The following is a 9359-nucleotide window of genomic DNA, read 5'->3' as shown; positions in this document are numbered from 1 at the left end:
TAGTGGCCCTGAGGACTAAAGGGATAATGGGGGCAGCATTTTCTGGGATTATCTATAAAATCTCCTCCTCCCTGCCCCTCCCCCCAAGTTAAGGGGCCAATAAGGGGTTGTACACGTTTTATGTGGCAGAGTTAAGTCAGTTCTCCCCATGCTCTGCCCAAGGCTAGGTATTGGCCTTCAGGGATCAGTCCTGGACAGGCCTCTGTTATCTCTATGCCTTCTTCATAGGTCACACCATCTTTGTATGTTATCTGCTGTCCAGAACTATGTGAAATTCAGCCCAAATGCAATGGGTCATGACTGTAATCCCAGCATTACAGGTAGAAGGATCACGTGAGGCCAGGGGTTCAAGACTAGCCTAGGCAACTGGCGGGACCCCGTCTTTAAAAAATAAAAAATCATATATATCTTAAAATGTGGACAAAATGACAAGTTTGAAAGTGAAATAGATTGGTTGCCATTGGCAGTATTTGGGGGGGAAATTCCGATCTCTTTGTTGTGGGAGCAAATCTGTAATTCCAGAAAGGAAATGTAGATACATATTCAGATAATGAAGAAATGAATACAGCATAGACACTTCTGTAATCATTGTTCTGCATTGTGTAGGATTTAGGGTTCTTGAAATAGCCAAGAAAATCTGATTTGCTACATTTATAAGTTTAGGTAATTAATTTACAACAGTTGCTTAAATGCTTAGAAAGATCTTGCTTTTTAGATTTGTAGGTCTGCCCTGTTGGGCATTTAAAGTGTTTGAGAAAATCAGGCATATTAAATTCATAATTGTGGTTTGAAATATCTAAGGAAATTTGATTAATTAAGGCAGTAAGTCTATTAAATGTTAAGGAAGATCGAACCTACTAAACTTAAGAATTAATTCAACACTAATCAAAGAACAAGTAAAAGTGATTGTTCTTATCTTTATATGGAAAATCATTACACTTAAAATGGAATAACAAGATTTGTAAATTGAACTCAAAGCCTTTAGGCAAAGCTAGGTTTTGAAATGTGAGATATGCCGGGCATGGTGGCTTACACCTGTAATCCCAGCACTTTGGAAGGCAGAGGTGAGAGGATTGCCTGAGCCCAGGGATTCAAGACCACCCTGGGCAACTTGGAGAGACCTCATCTCTATAATAAATCAAAAAATTAGCTGGATGTGGTGGCATGCAATTGTAGTTCCAGTTACTTGGAAGGCTGAGGCGGAAAGATTGCCTGAGCCCAACAGGCCAAGGCTGTGGTAGCTGTGAGCATGCCACTGCACTCCAGCCTGGGCAACAGTGAGAGTCTAACTCAATAAATGAATGAATAAATGAATGAGTGAGTGAATAAATAAAATAGGAGACTTGAGTCGGTGACTGTAACATTTTTTTATACCCAAACCTACACCCATATTTAAAATTATAGGTCTATAATTTCCAGTGTTATGGTTAGAGCTGAGACATTTCCTTTGATTTATTTTATTCTATTTTTAGAAGCAGAGACTGGATATCTCACCCAAGTTGGCATGTGATCATAGCTCACCGTAGCCTCCAGCTCCTAGGCTCAAGCAATCCTCCTGCCTCAGCCTCCGGAGTCTGTAGGCATGTACCACCATGCCAGGCTAATTTTTCATTTTTTGTAGAGATGGGGTATTCTATGTTGCCCAGGTTGGTCTTGAACTCCTGGGCTCAAGCATTCCTACTGCCTCCACCTTCCAAAGTGCTAGGATCACAGGCCCAGGCCTTTAGATCTCAGTTTAAATGTTTTCTCTCCAGTGAACCTTATCAAAATAAATTAAGTTGTTCCCCACCCCCCCAATAGTCTCTATCCAGTGTCTTTTCTTATTTGCATTTATCACAATATGTATGTTTGTTTTGTTGTTCTGTGAGTGTTTCTCCCGTTAGAATACATACTCCCTGAAGGCAAAAACTGTCTGGTTGCCGTAGTTTCAGTGCATAGAACACAAATTCTCCAATTCTGGTGGCTAAACATAGGATAAGACTCAGTAAACATTAAAAAAAAATTAATTTAAATATACCAAATGATACCAAGATACTCATTAAGTAAAAAAAGTAAGATACAAAACAATATGTAGTGTGTAATTCCATTTATATCTGGTAAAAATTTTATACACACACACATATATTAAGGATACACAAGAAACTGGTCATTGTGGTTGCCCTTAGGTTAGGGACTTTAGGTCAAGGGGGAAAGGTAGAAATAATCTTAATTTTATAATTCTTTTTCCTAATTGGCTTTTTAAAAAAACTATATGCCTATATTTCTTTTATAATAATACAAGGAAAAAAATGCCAACTCCTAGTATTGTTATTTTGAAAAGAGGAAACAGAATACCAAAAAAGCAGGAAGAATCTCAGTGTGAAGAACAGTCATTTAAATGGAATAGGTGTAGTTTTAGGGCAACCCCACAGCATTGTCTGTATTTTCTCCATTCTTCTGGGGACCCAGGAAGCTTCCCCCAGCTCTGGCACTGGTCTGTAGTCTGGCATTTGACAGGCCACAGAACTCCTGGTATGGTGGAGAGAGCAAGGCTCTAGATGCAGAAGCACTTGTTTGAATCCAGTTCTGCCACTTACCAGCTGTGGGACTATTGACAACTTAAAATCCATGGGCCTCAGTTTTCTTCATCTGTAAAATGGGATGAGAACAGTACTTCTTTAATAGGGCAGCTGTGAGGTTCAAATGTGGTGATGTACTCAGTGCAGTGTCTTGTATACAGCAAGTGCTCAGTAAGTTGCAATTATTACATACATGTTGATACCCCTAAACTTCCACCGTACCCTGAGCTCAGATTTCCGCACATTACAGGAGGCGTTGTATTGCAAGATGGCCAGTGGTACTGCTTATCAGCCAATTGTTCTGTCTCCAGATCTACCTGCAAAGTAACGACTGAGGAAGTACTCGATTATTTTATTCCATGTTTTCCTCATGGTAAATGGAAAAATAACAGTATCAAGAGTAGTGATAAGAAGTATGCATATATCAAGCAAGTAAAAAAAAAAACCCACCAAATGGGAAAAAGTGTTTGCAAATTACCTATCTGATAAGGGATGTATATATATATAATATATATATATATATATATTATACAGGAAGAACGAACCTACTAAACTTAAGAATTAATTCAACACTATTCAAAGAACACGTAAAAGTGATTGTTTTTATCTTTATATGAAAAATCATTACACTTAAAATGGAATAACAAGATTTGTAAATTGAACTCAAAGCCTTTAGGCAAAGCTAGGTTTTGAAATGTGAGATATGCCGGGCATGGTGGCTTACACCTGTAATCCCAGTACTTTGGAAGGCAGAGGTGAGAGGATTGCCTGAGCCCAGGGATTCAAGACCACCCTGGGCAACTTGGAGTCACCGACTCAAGTCTCCTATTTTATTTATTCACTCACTCATTCATTTATTCATTCATTTATTGAGTTAGACTCTCACTGTTGCCCAGGCTGGAGTGCAGTGGCATGCTCACAGCCACCACAGCCTTGGCCTGTTGGGCTCAGGCGATCTTTCCGCCTCAGCCTTCCAAGTAGCTGGAACTACAGTTGCATGCCACCACATACAGAACTCTTACAACTCACTAACAGAGAAACAGGTGGGAGAGTGAGAGGAGAGCGAGGATTGAGAAGTTACCTATTGGGTACAGTGTTCACTCTTTGGGTGATGGGTAAATTAAAAATCCAGGCTTCACCACCCATGTAAGAAACTTGCACTTGTTCCTCCAAATAACCCAACAATAAAGGGGGAAAGCGTTTGAATAGACATTTCTCCAAATAAGATAAACAAATGACCAGCAAGCCCATGAAAAGATGCTCAACATTGCTAATCATCAGGGAAATGCAAATCAAAACCACAATATGTGACTTCACAACTACCCGGATGACTATAGCCAAGAAAGCAATAGCACATGCTGATGAAGATGTGGATAAATTGAAACCCCCACACACTTCTGGCTGGAATTCAAGATGGTGTACCACTTTGGAAAACAGTTTAACAGTTCCTAAAATTTTTAAACTTAGAGTTACTATATTACCCAGCAATTCCGCTCTTTGGTATCTACCCAAGAGAAGTGGAACCATTCATCTCCACAAACACTCTTCCTTGAATGTTAACAGCAGTATTACTCATAACAGCCAGAAGGTGGACACAACCCAAATGTCCATCAATGAACTAACCAAGTATGGTATAGTCACACAATGAAAAGTTAGTCAGCAGTAAAAAGGATTGAAGCGCTGCCACACACTGCCACAGGGCTGAACTTCGACAATGTTATGCTAAATAAAAGCAACCAGTCACCAAAGCTCATAGAGTGCATGATTCCATCTATGGAAAATGTCCAGAAAAGGTACATCTGCAGAGACAGAAAGTAGCTGAGTGGCTGCCAGGAGATGAAGGAGTAGAAGGGGCTGAGTAGAGAGTGACTGTGATGGGTACAGGGTTTCTTTTTGGGGAGGGACACAAATATTTTAGAATTGTATACTGGTGATGGTTGCACAACCTGGTGAATATGCTAAAAACAGTGACTTATGCATTTTCAATGAAAGAATTCTATAGTATGTAATTTGTATTTCAACAAAGGAGTATGTGTATCATGAACTTTTTTTTCTTTGAGTCAGGGTCCCATGCTGTCACCCAGGCTGGAGTGCAGTGATGCGATCACAACTCACTACAGCTTTGACCTCCTGGGCTTAGGCCTTTGATCCTCCCTCCTCAGCCTCCTGAGTAGCTGGGACTTCAGGCACACACCACCACACCTGGCTAATTTTTTAAGTTTTTTGTAGAGACCCGGTCTTGTTATGTTGCTCAGGCTGGTCTCAAACTCCTAGGCTCAAGCAATCCCTCCTGCTTTGGCATCTCCAAACTGCTGAGATTTCAGACATGAACCAATGTGCCCACCCTCATGAACTCTTTGGCTGTAAATACAGGCATCATTAGACTTATTGAAAGGAATGAATCAGCCGGGCTCGGTGGCCCAGCCGGTAATCCCACGCCTTTGGAAGGCTGAGGTGAGTGGGTTGCCTGAGCCCCCGGGTTTGAGACCCCCCTGGGCAGGCGAGACCTCATCTCTACAATAAGTCAAAAATCAGCCGGGCATGGTAGCACGCACCTGTAGTTCCAGCAACTCGGAAGGCTGAGACAGAAGGATCGCCGGAGCCCAGCAGGTCGAGGCTGCGGTGGCCGAGAGCGGCCACTGCACTCCAGTCTGGGCGACAGAGTGAGATTCCAACTCAAAAAAAACAAAAAGAAAGGAATGAATCTTTAGTCTCCACTGGATGTTCTTAAACCTGTTGCGGGTTTTTTATTTGTGAAGGAAAAAGTTAAATTGAAGTTTTATTGGAGAAGACAGCAAATCTGTCATCAAAGATTGTGTCTAAAAATGCAGGTGTAACTAAAAATGTCATACCGCTTTTTATTCCCTAGGGACAGATGTGCTCTTTATTTAAAGATTGCATTTATTTTCTGACTTCAGTATTTTTGATGTGAGTCACATTTCCAGAAACAAATTCTGTGTGGAAGTAGGGGACCATGTGGACTGTGTCATGGGAAAGTCATGTGACCTCTCGGCCCGCTCCACTTCCCATTTCCTTAATGCCAGATCACCACGCAAACTTCTCCTAAGGATAGTTCAGCTGCTACTAGGAGACAGCACATCATTATTTGGGTCACTGGAAAATTCTAATGCCCTTGAAAAAAATTAATAGCATTTGATTTATAGATCAGTCTTTTGAGTTCGGTCAGGGAAAACCTGGAAAGTAGTTTTATTTTTGACCATAACTAAATATACAAATAATAGTGATATAAGTAATAAGATTGTTAATAAACATCACAAAATGAAAATTCTACAGTTCAGTATTACTTTGATTGGTTTATCAGCAGCTCAACAATTTCAAAAGTCCAAATCAGTTCTGTTAAGAGCTGGGGATAGGCTGGGAACAGTGGCTCACACCTGTCATAACCAGTGCTTAGGGAGGCTGAGATAGGAGGATTGCTTGAAGCCAGGAGTTCACGATCAGCTTGTGCTACATAGCAAGACCCCGTTTCTACAAAAAAAAAAATTAAAAACAGAAAAAGCTGGGGATAAAATGGTAGCCAATACCGCCACAGCCTTGCCCATCTGGAGTCAAGTAGAGAAGAAAGACATGAAACAAGTTAACCAATGAGTGAATACAATAATTATGCATTATTCACAGATTCTAGTATTAGACGCATTCACAGAGTCTGTATTTACAAATTCACCTACTCACTAAAATGTGTTTGTAACCTCAACATCAATGGTCACACCACTTTCGAGGTCACTTGAGGACACGCACAGGTAGCAAAGAAAATTTGAGTTATCCAACACACACTGCTGTAGACTGAATGTCTGTGTCTCTCCCAGTTCATATGTTGAAATTCTAACCCCTAGTGTGATGGTATTAGGAGATGGGGCCCTTTGTAGGTGATTAGTTCATGCGGGTAGAGCCCTAATGAATGAGATTAGTGCCCTTATAAAAGACACCCTGAGGGGCTCCCTCCCCACTGCCACCATGGGATGACAGCAAAAAACGAGTCTATGTTGCACAAGCTGATCTTGTGGGATGCTGAGATTTGGGCTTCTATCGAACCCATCACCCAGATAGCGAACATGGTACCCGGTAGGCATAGGTTGTCAACCCTTGTCCCCTTTCTCCCTCCCCTCTTTGGGAGTCCCCAGTGTCTCGTCCCTATCTTCATGTTCATGGGTACCCAATGTTTAGCTCCCACTTATAAGTGAGACCATTCGGTATTTGGTTTTGTTGTCTTTATTTTATTTTAGATTTGGGGGGTCCGTGTGCAGGTGTGTCCCCTGGGTATATTGTGTGATGCTCAGGTTTGGGCTTCTATTGAGCGTGTCATCAAATATGGTACCAGTAGGTAGGTTTTCAGCCCTCCCCCATTTCCATCACTAGATGATAGAGGTCTCAGGTCATCCCTTATGCACCTGGGTGTTCCCAGGGCCTAGAACAGAGCTGGGACCAACCACACGACACAGAGCATGACCTGTCCTGGGCCCACCTGTGTCGGTTGATTCAATGGCCAAGCACTGGGATTTTGCCGCTGCAGCTATGAAGAAACAAAAGCAGGGGTTTTCCCCAGAACCCAGAGACACCCAGAATTCGGGCCTCTGCATCCTTAGCTGACCAACAGGCCAGAGGTGAGGGGAGCCTAGCTCTGGGCTCTGGCGAAGGCTGACCCTCCATTCTCTCCCAAGAGCGTGAACTGGTGGGAGATCAGACGCTGCTTCAGTTCCAAGTAGCTCATGAACAAAGGCTGCAAAGTTGCTAAGAAACCGCCTTTCTGAGGGTTCACCGTGCGTGTTTTTGTTTCCCCGGTGTTGTGTGAGTATGAGCGTGAGCGTGCACAGGCCTGTCACTGCCAGGTCTGAATGAAGTCACATGGAAAGAACTGCAGGCCGTCCTCCTGGGGCACCGTCATGGATCCTGGTATCTCAAGCCAGCAGACCAGGCATGGAGGGCAGATGAAAGGGGAGCCAGCTGCCCAAGGCCAGAGGTTGGCACAGCCGTGGGCAGCTGTAGAAGGAAGGCTTAGATGCTGAATGTTGGACCCACTCACAGCAAAAGCCCAGCAGCCCTGCGTGGGAAGACGCAAACGACAGAACTGGGGATGGACCCCACCCTGTGCCCCAGCTGAGCTCAGAAAGTAAGCCCTAACAAGACCAGGGTCATTGCCAAACACTACATGTAAGATTGGTGGAACTGTAAGGGTCCAGGCTGGCCATTACCTAACTTGCCTCCCTCCTTCCTCGTCTCATATAGAGTCTGAACCTCGAGAGGGAAAGGGACTTTCTCAAGGGCTTGTGGCATCTAAGGAATGGAGGCGCACTGCCTGTCGTAAGCGGGCCTGTGGACTGTGAGCGGAGGGAAAAAAAGCCTGGCATGTGTCTGAAACTACAGTGCTCATTCGTGTGTCCAGTCATCAAGTATGTAGTGAGTCCCTGCTAAGTTCCAACAGGCCTTAGGCCCCAGTCCCCCCCAAATTCAGAGAAAAACAGAACCCAGAACTTTGAGCAATGGCCAGTGTTTGTCTCCGCCAACTACAAATAACCACCACACGCACTCCCACCCTGTGTCTGGCCAAGCATCTTAGATCCCTTGGAGTCTATGTTGTTCATGTGCAGGTTTGCAGGGAGAAGGAGGAGGAGGAGGAGCTAAAATTCATGAGAAATGGAATGTCTCCCCCCCACCCCGCACCTGCTCCAGGGAGGAAGGGCTTTTCCTCCCAGTGGTCAGTGTCTCCCAGGACCAGGAGCAAGTTACTTCCTGGCTCTCGACATCAGTTCAGGGCACATCTAGTGCCTGACTCTGCCCAGTTTAAACCTCTAAAGAAAGCTCCTGCTCTCTCTCTTTTTTTTTCCTTAAGAAAGCAGGATTTATTGAGAAGACAGAAAGGCTCCCAACAGCAGAAGGGCACCCCAGGGAGTTGCCCCTTCCTGCTCTTAAAATAAAGGTCAGAGAGTCCTTGACACAGCCCACAAGGGCCCACAAGGACCCACAAGGGCTGGCTTCTGCCTGCTCCCTTCTCCTTGTCCTCTTTCCCTCCCACTCTCTGCTCCAGCCTCTCTGACCTTCCTACTTGCTGTACTCCCTCCACAGGGACTTTGCACATGCCAGCCCCTGTATCTGGGACATTCTCCTCTTCCCTTCTCCTTTTCTTTTCTAGTAAAACAATGTCATCTTTTTCAGAAAATGATTAAAACGTTAAAAGTAAATATAGACGGACATTGATATTATTCATGGTGCTAAAAGACTTTTAAGGCCGGGCTCGGTGGCTCAGCCTATAATCCCAGCTCTTTGGGAGGCTGAGGCAAGTGGATTGCCTGAACCCATGGGTTCAAGACCAACCCCGGCAACTTGGCAAGACCTCGTCTTTACAATAAATAAAAAAAATTGCCCGGTGTGGTAGCATGTGCCTGTAGTTGTGGCTACTTGGAAGGCTGAGATGGAAGGATTGCTGGAGCCCAGCAGGTCAATGCTGGGGTGACTGTGAGCATGCATACCACTGCACTCCAGCCTGGGCAACGGAGTGATTTTAACTAAAAAAAAAAAAAAAAAAAAAAAAGACTTAAAACAACAAACCCGAAGGAAGTTACAAAAGAAAATTTTGACACATTTGACCACATAAAATTTGTGTCCAAATGCACTAATAACACATGCAAATACAGAATGAGGCTTTACCATCTACATAGGATAAAACATTCTTGTGTGTTGACAAAGGAACTAAAATTTTTTTTTTTTTTTGAGTTGGAGTCTCACTCTGTCACCCAGACTGGAGTGCAGTGGCCGCTCCCGGCCACCGCAGCCTCGACCTGCTGG

Source organism: Carlito syrichta, unplaced genomic scaffold, assembly GCF_000164805.1.
Source record: "Carlito syrichta isolate Samal-C Ts95f unplaced genomic scaffold, Tarsius_syrichta-2.0.1 Scaffold123509, whole genome shotgun sequence".
Taxonomy (NCBI): Eukaryota; Metazoa; Chordata; class Mammalia; order Primates; family Tarsiidae; genus Carlito; species Carlito syrichta.
Note: the sequence above shows the minus strand (reverse complement) of the source record.